Source organism: Larus michahellis, chromosome 1, assembly GCF_964199755.1.
Source record: "Larus michahellis chromosome 1, bLarMic1.1, whole genome shotgun sequence".
Lineage (NCBI taxonomy): Eukaryota > Metazoa > Chordata > Aves > Charadriiformes > Laridae > Larus > Larus michahellis.
This window is the reverse complement of record NC_133896.1, coordinates 34,401,933-34,410,705: the sequence shown is the minus strand read 5'-3', so window position 1 is coordinate 34,410,705 and position 8,773 is coordinate 34,401,933. Positions and strand designations below refer to the sequence as shown.

The 8,773-nt window shown below is 39.3% G+C and overlaps 1 long non-coding RNA gene across 1 annotated transcript; it reads right to left on the bottom strand.

The window, feature by feature from the left end:
* Window positions 1–663: 663 nt before the first annotated feature.
* On the bottom strand, window positions 664–7,039 carry LOC141735767 (uncharacterized). The gene is made up of 4 exons (XR_012584832.1): window positions 6,469–7,039; window positions 3,397–5,303; window positions 2,881–2,993; window positions 664–821 (listed from the first exon to the last, which is right to left on the bottom strand). It is a non-coding gene; the product is annotated as an uncharacterized LOC141735767 (long non-coding RNA).
* Between the last annotated feature and the right edge of the window lie 1,734 nt (window positions 7,040–8,773).

Here is an 8,773-nt window from a genome sequence, read left to right as displayed (position 1 = left end):
ACATATGGTAGTGCGTATGCATGTCTTTGTGTGTACAGAAGCGTGAAACCTCATAAGACAATTTTGTAAAGCACAACAAACCTATGTGCTTTAAAAAGACAAGTATCTGCACAGTCCTGTTAACTTACAGAAGTAGAATTCCTCTGGTTTGTTTCATTCAATAATAGGGAATGCAAAACCCCGAGAGAAGATGTTACAATAAATGTACTGGCATGTTTTGCACTCTGTAAACTAATGTAAGGCCTTACTGTTCTTCAATACCTTTAGCTTGCAGACTTAGATGGGTTAGGAAAGAAGATCAGCTGTACTTTAAAATGCAAAGGCTGTTCCCTGAATGCTGGGTTTAGATGCTCACATAGTAACCTATAAGCTAAGGTATGCTTCAAAAATAGATCATCATAATCTAATGCTGTCTTCATCATGCTTTATAAGCAGCTGGAGCTTCAGACTTGAACTACATTTTTTTTTAAACTGTAGCACTCAGTAAGAAAGTATTTTGTTTACCCACGAAAGCTTGTAGTGACTCTACACAAAGAGACTTCCACACCTTCCTTTTAATAACTGCAGGATTTGGGGCCAAATACAAACCGAAGGTCTTTTTCAATACATGGTATTATGTAAATACAAAACCCCCACAGTAGTAAAAGATGTATTGAGGCACTGTAACATTTTGGAAAAACATTTATTTCTACTGCATGTACTGAAAGTCATCAAGAAAGGTAGCGTGAAGCTGTACCATCTTTCCAGGAGTCATGAAGGTGGGTAGACAATGAAGGTGTATATAGGAGCTGGGTGTGCTCTTACCAAGATGTCCGGTGAAGCTAGAGAGTACCAAGAAAAGAGACCGATACATAATTTTTTTAAAACACTTTACAGCAGCTTGTAAATGTAAAAGCAGCAGAAAGGCTTTGTATGCAGCTGAAAGAAGGATGGAACTCGTTGCCAGGATCCAAAAAGGAAGGAAAGCTGTGTCAGTCCTTAGGACCATCGGAATTGTTTGCACCCCTCCGATGCCCAGGCACACAATGGTTTTATCGGTTCAAATCCCACATGTGCCGCAAGGGATGATGAGCCCACGGGAAGCCCAGGACAGCCAGGCAGAGACCACCAGCACCCCCAGCAACAGGGCAGTCCCACACCCGGGTAGGGCCAGGGTGGTGGTCAGGTCGTAGTCCACCAACAGTCCCAGAAGCAGGTATTGAACTAGGTTCATGGTCCATCCAGGGGGTGTATGCAGGTGTTCCTGTGGGAGGGCGCTAGAAACAAGGCCGCCTATTATGTGAGTTCAAGGTCTAGCCAGGAAACAGAGCTGGAGACAAGGCTCCCCGTAACGGAGGTCCAAGGTCCAGCCAGGAAGGCAGCCAGTGAACCCGGACTGCAAGAGACAGAGCTGGACACAGCTCCACCTACAACACCAACGCAAGCATGGGATGCCCAGACCTGAGCTTAAATGGGCAGGGTGGGGGTGGGGGTCCCGGGGAGGCTGGTCAGGGCAGCTACAGCCTGGTAGTGCCTTCAGGGACCTGGGGGAGATGGAGGCAAGGTCCCGCCATTGCCCACGGGACGGAGCTCGCATAAAAAAGAGGGTATTCAGAGGCACAGCCCACTCCGGGTTGTCCCAGACCTTTAGAGACATCAGGAATAAATGAAAATTGAGTTGCCAAAGGAATTCTGTGCTAGTCATAGATAGCCTTATGGTCCTTTAATTTTTGGGAAGATGGCATGTGACCATTTTGTGCCAGTGGTTGGCAATAAAATTATACACACGCAGGCCAGAACCCAGCCTAGGGAGTACTGTGGTAAGGGGTCTATGACAAGATCTCCATGGTAAGTTAGTGAATAAAGTGATGAAGTGGCATCTTGGTGACTTTCTTGCCTCTTTGGGACTCCTCCTAATGAGCCCTCCTCTGCCTCTAGCCTCATTTTTTTCTTATAAGGCCTTACTATAGGTTCATTTCAAAACTTTGCATAAAGTCAAAAACTGCAGAGAAGTTTTTCTGTGTCTTTAAGGTTTTACAAGGTGCCAATCTGATCCGAGAAAGGTCCTGGATGTGAGGTAGACAGCAAGAAGCAAAGCAGACAAAGAACAACAGAACAAAAGACGTCTCACTGGCCCTTATGGGAACCGGAAGGATAGGTGTGGAAAGGCAACACTGATAGTTTTGTTTCTTTTTCTGCATGCTTGAATGATTTTTCTAAGGCAGTTATTCTTTCTACTGTGATACTGTCCCATGTATCTTCCGTAAGAGGAAAAAAACCTTTTAAATTTGTGTGTTTTCTAAGTCCATTTTGGCAACAGTGAAGTTCTCTGAGTTTCTATTTGACAACATATGGTATTTGTTACACACAATCCCAACAATATTAAAATAAAGAATATTTGTAAAGTTTGGGGGAAATAAAATAAATGACGGGCATGCCTAGTACACTGATATAATAATTAATCTGCATTCCCTTCATCCTGTAGCAAAATTTTCACTTTTCACAATTATCTCAACAATTTTACTTCTCTGTGAGACTTTTCCATTTCAGACTGTTTACTAGAAAATTATATAAAATTAGATCATGACCTTGAGGAGTTCTGTAAACTAACATGATGTTAAAAATAACTTAGCAATCAGAATAGAAAGGAACAAATTGTGTTTAATAATAGCATTCACTATCCACAATTAACTCTAAAGCCCCATTAAAACCATGTTTCTCTTTTTAAATAAGTTACCTATTTCAACACAAATTGGCGAATCTACCTAACAATATCTCACAAGATCATATTTTAAATGATCTTAAATTTCTGGTGAAGGCATTCCATTCCTTCCTGTAGCCTCCTTGTTCATTAAGAGCAGCCAAGATCACCTGCTCGTCAGTTTGTCTGCATGTGCTTACCTGTGCGTGCGAGTGTACTCTATGTGGAGCAAAAAGGAGAGTTTGTGATCTAGATGTTCTATGTTTCTTAATTTGGGGTGGCTGTGAGTCACGTAGATTGTTCCACCTGTGTGCTGATCAAGAGTTAAACAACAAAACATCATTACATATTCTAGACATGTTAGTTATTTATAGAACTGTCTGCTATTTTAAAATCCTTCAGATGATTTGTACAATTTATAGTTAATTTTTCATGTCATACCACAAAGAAAGCTTAAGATTTCTCAGTACGGCATGACAAAATCACGTATCAAATTCCAGCGCCATTATTTCAATAACGTATTCTCTATCAAAAATACTGCACCATGAAATCCATCACATCCAGTCCTGCAAAAGCGTTAGTACATGCACAAAGCCACATGAAGACCGTGTGACTCTATTCAGATGAGTAACTTTCCCACACAGTGAAGTCTCAGTATTATGGCAACTGAGGTACTCATGGGCTACAGAAAATCCAGAACGACCTGCAGTTCATACCATAGTCCTGTTTCAATCCAAAGAAGGCCATCAGGAGCACGGTGTAATAAGCACTTCCACAGCAACAACCAAATAAATGGACTCGCCTTTTCCCTGCTGAACGCACTGACGAACCTTTTTATGGAATACCACGGGAGTACAATAAATCTCGAAAAGATGTGTGTTTACATGACAAACGACAGTAAAATCTTTATGGTCAAAGGTAAATTTCAGTCTCCGTTAAAAGATTATACCCATACATTTAACCAAAAAAGCAAATGGCTAAAAGAAATGTGAAGCACCGCGCTGTTTATGGGATAATTATGCTTCTAGCAGCAACATAAACTAACTGCTTAAAGGATTTTAAAGTAAGTAATAGCTGCAGATATTTCTGTAAATGTAAACTGGATTCTGCTTGTCACAATCCAAACATGTACTTAGACATTCAAGAAAAAGAGAATTTAAAACATCGTATAGGAAGGAGAAATAAATGTATTGGACATATTTATGGTTCCATAATAAAACCTTCCTACATTTATGGAGAGGAAGGCAATGTTTACAGCTTCTCAAAATTTATTTTGGCCTCAAAAGCTATTCAATATAGGTTATATATTGGTATCATAAAGTGCAGATTATCTAGGTTTAGACTTAACCACTCTAGTTAGTTATGCACATATTTTTCTTCGTTCAGGAAACATTGCCAAGAGAGAGCCCCACGTCTCTCTCTCGGATCTATTACTACTCACATACTCAGGCGAAACTCCCTCTGACTAACTGTACTGCAGAACTGCTCGTTCAGCACGCTGAAACGAACACTATTGTATTATTTTCTTTAATAATGAATCATTACTGCCAGTAAATAATTTAGTGGGGATAGATTTTTATTTGCTTTACGCGGCTGCCTAAACACATTTCCACTCTCCTGCTTATAGCATTTTCAATGAAGTCAGCTATAACGCTGTGTCACGCTTTCATTTCACGCTTTCATTTCCTAAGTGAGGGGCGTAGCACCGCTCGCCTGATACACAGGAGAGAGAATCTACCAATTCTTAGCAGAAACAGGGGCTGTCACTCATTCACCGAAAGCGTGACTCAGCAGCTGCTTACTCTGTAAAAGTGCTCTGCGCACAGGAGATAAGCAGGAGGGGCAATGTCTTTCCAAGCAAAGAAATTCTCCGGTACGTATATAAACAAAAATGTCCTTCCCACCGTACTGAACTTATGTAACATTTTTTTTCACTAATTCGTTTCAAATCTTCTCGTTGCATATACGGGAGACGGCACAAACTGGTTGATTTAACCATTCCTCATTTTTGCCAGGGATTGATCCATGCAGATTTCGCTGACTAAATTAAAAACGTCCATTTTTTCTCACTGAAAAACTGTACACGCTCAGGTAGGAGGGCGATTTTTCTTCGCACAAGCAAAAAGTTCACAAATGTTGCTCATAATTATTTAAAACTGAAAACCATCTTTCCAAAATAAAAAAAAAAAAAAATGGCTACAAGTTTTCTACACGTGGACACCAGCCAACTTAGAACCCGCAGACCTACAGCAAACACTCCATCTAAAAAGCCAGGGAAAAAGTTCTTCCTCTGAATGTGCAGATGCACATACATCAGCCTGAACGCAGAAAAATGGCAAAAAAAAAGCTAAAATTTGCTTACTGCCCCTTTATAGGAGACTCCAGGTCTGGTGTTTATTCTCCAACAAATGAGAAGACACCTATAACATCTGGAACAATCTTCATTCTCTCTTGTAGAGCAATCCGGGGGAACTGAAGATAGGGAAGAGTTTCTACCTACCAGATTGACTAGGACTCCTCGGCTTCAAGAACGATGACTATGTGAAGTATAATAAAGGTACATAGAACCCAATTCTTACCGTGCAAAACTTGGGGATCTCAAATGAACTGATCAGGAAGAAGTCTGGGGAAAAAAAATAACAAATGGAAGAAGTTTTTGTAAATGCCTAAGTAAGCTTTGACACCGCTTATGATAAATACCAAATTAAACATGGGTTCAAAAGTGATTCAACAATTTCATGCAGATGAGTAGCAGAAATTATTAAATACAAACATGTGGATACAACCTTTGGCTCAGTAAATCCTAAATATCAGACCGCTGGAACATACAATTGCGTGGCCCTGTGCTCTTTCCTACCCTTTTTCCCAGAGGAATCCTCTACTGGCCACTGCCAGAGAAAAAGTATCACATTTTAGGGATCTTTTGTGATACTGTAAACAGCCATCCTTGTGCTTTATGTACTGGAGACGAAAAGTGGAATTTTAAGTTCAGTAGATAATGGTTGTGGTACACGAAGTTCTTAAGTCCTCAAATTACTTCGGAATATAAGCAATACTTTTTTTTTTTTTATAAAAAAAAAAAGGTAATACATGCCATTTTACACACACATTTACAGAACGGAGATCCAATTATAATATGTTTTTATTGCTACCTGTTTGTGCTATATGTTTTGGCAAGAAATACTAAGTGGGGAGCTGATCTTGCTGGTTCACTGAGGTTTGGTTTTCCATCGAAGTATAGCGCTTGTTAATCTCCTGCCCCACTTTGCCCTTTTTGCCCCACCAGTGCATCCACACTTATTCTAACTGGTAAAGCACAGAAACCTCTTGGTAACTACACAATTATTCCAGTTTTGTTCCCTTCTGAACACAGCTCTTGCGTAGAGCCTTGCCTAGAGAACTCTGTAATTTCTTAAACTTACACTACTTTTAAAAGAGTCACAAAAATGCAGGTTACTTTTCCAAGATGTGAAGCATAATTTAGTTGACAAATAAGATCCTCAAAGATCTCCTGGCATAACAAGTGATGCTGATGTACAGACTGCTGTAATTACGGCAATAACATCTCTGGGAATCCAAATGTATATCTTAAATTGTACTCTCTGCCACCAGAAAATGGTAAAAGAACAAAAATAGAAGTTCTTATTCCCATAAGGATCCCCAAAAAATATGTGGAATGGCTTATAGAAAAGGACAGAGTTTCAGTTAATTAAAAAATAGCATTCCCAAAGCTTTTCTTCACTTGTACTATACAAACAAATGAACAAAACAAACAAAAAAATACTTACAAACTCAAGTTAATTTCACACAGGAAAAAAAATCAGTGTTTGCTGAGTGGAAAAGATGAATCAAGATTAATAGAGAAACGCTATTTTTAAATGCCCTAAAAATGTTACAGGGTTAAAAATATAAAGCAGAAATTATTTTTATAGCAACTGGCAATGTCCATTTAAGGCTGACAGTTTCTTGTGGATGAGCAGTACTATATATCTCATGCAGCACCCACTCTTTCGAGTTTATTGCAGTATAACAGCATAATCAGATGGCTTTAAGACTCAGACTCAGAATCTCTCCCTATTTTTGGCTTAAATCCAAGCTATAATTATAGTAAATGTACTAGTTTTTAAAAGAATGCTGCTGCTTATGTTCTTAGCATAGTGATTTTGTTGTTTTCATATTGCAAAACTGAAACTAGACTAGGATAAACACAGAGGGAAAAAATTAAGGCCTAAACCGAGTTTAATATGTAACTCCAACTCACCATCATAAAGCCCAAGAGGCAGGATATGCAATCCTGCATTCCTTACGCACTCGTAATACCTCTTGGCTTCAGTGGAAGTTTTGTTTGAGAAAGCATATAATCAGAACCTATAATTTCATTAATTGCACGCCACAGGCAGTCCGTGTGAGGTAAGAATAATGAACCAAACTTGTTGGAAGGATGGTGGAACCCTCCGCCCTGCCTGCATCTTTGTGGACCACTGTGTCCACGCAGCAAAAGCATGAATCCCCGTTTTCCCCTCTCCCACACACTCCCAGCTCTTCCTCGTGACAGACGCCGTCTGTCAGAGATCGCTGTGCAGACGCTTCACTGGGGACACGATTGCTCCCAGGTCTCTGCCACTACTTTGCATTGCCATCCTTCCCCAGACTCTCGGCAGTACCAAGGATTTCACCCAACGCCGATCCTTACTCCGTGTGGATTTTTATATTATTCATACCAGGCACAGGCAAAATGAATGTTAATGTAGCTATTAGTCCAGATTGCTTTGACATAACGTATTACGTATTTCATTAGATATCCTTTGGGCAATTTAGGAAGTATCATCTAAAAACCATGTGCACGGACTTGACTTTTACAGTATTACTGTACACATAACTTTTCAATGCATACCATAAGCACAAACGACTCCACTGGGCATGCGCTACAGAGAGTTTTACAGTATTCCACAAGGTTTGTTTATATATGTAGGAAGAAATGGCATGAAACAAGAACCTCCCATATTATAAAGGCCTTTTATTTGCTAAAACATGACCGGAGAAAAAAGGCACAGCACTTGCCAGCTACTTCTTCTTTTTCTAAACATAAACCCAACTGATCCAATTTAAAAAGAAACTGGTCGCAGACTGAGAACTGGTAGGCCACATTAGCGTGAGGGGTGAATCTACAGCACAGACTCAGCTGCAAACTGGCATTTAGAAGTGCACAGCGATAGCTTTTCAGCTACAAACACCCCGCTACCTCCCTCTACAATACACTGAAAATCCTACTTCATTTCTACCTGTATAACTGAAGAGAACTCAATTTTTACAACACCTAACTAACGACTAACTTATAGTTTCTTTTACAACATCCTTATCTTAACACAGATTTTATTTTTGTTTGTCTGGTTTTGCTTTGTTTTGAAAGTGTAAAGCATCACCCCCTAAATGATTATAAGGTCTTCCAGCAAAGGAAACCTGACTAAGAACAAGACTCTACACCCATAGCTCTATATTAAAGAAAATACTGAAACCTGCTTTTCAGTATTTAAAAAAAAAAAAAAAAAAAATCTTTAGCACTCCTTAGTCTCCAGAATTGTGCTGGTTATCTTATGAATACGTAAAGTAGAAACAGAATCTCCAGATTAAAAAAAGAAAGGCTCGAACTTTGCACAGGAGCTTGCAATGAGTAGATGCACTCAAAAGAACAAAATAAAAGGCAAACAAATGGAATGTATAAAGATGAGGGTGACTGAGGGATAAGGAGGTTTAAAAGAAAAGGAAGGAAAAAAGAACATAAGAACACTAAAAAAAGGGAGAAAGAAAAGCAAGACAATGAAAACGAATTGTTGAAACTATGGTGGGAGGAACTGATGAATATTAACTTTTATTATTCTGATTACAAAATACATTTCAAAATTGGATGAAACACGTTGTATGTATGTTTTGCCAAGGACATTCTTGGCAATTACAAAGTCAGGAAAATTATAATTCAATCAGTGAGGCATTACTTAAAACCACTTCAAAAAGCAGACCATTTGAACCATCAAATAGTCTGCATGGGTACAGATTTTAAAGATTCAATATTCTGGAGCAGTGCAGATTGCACTC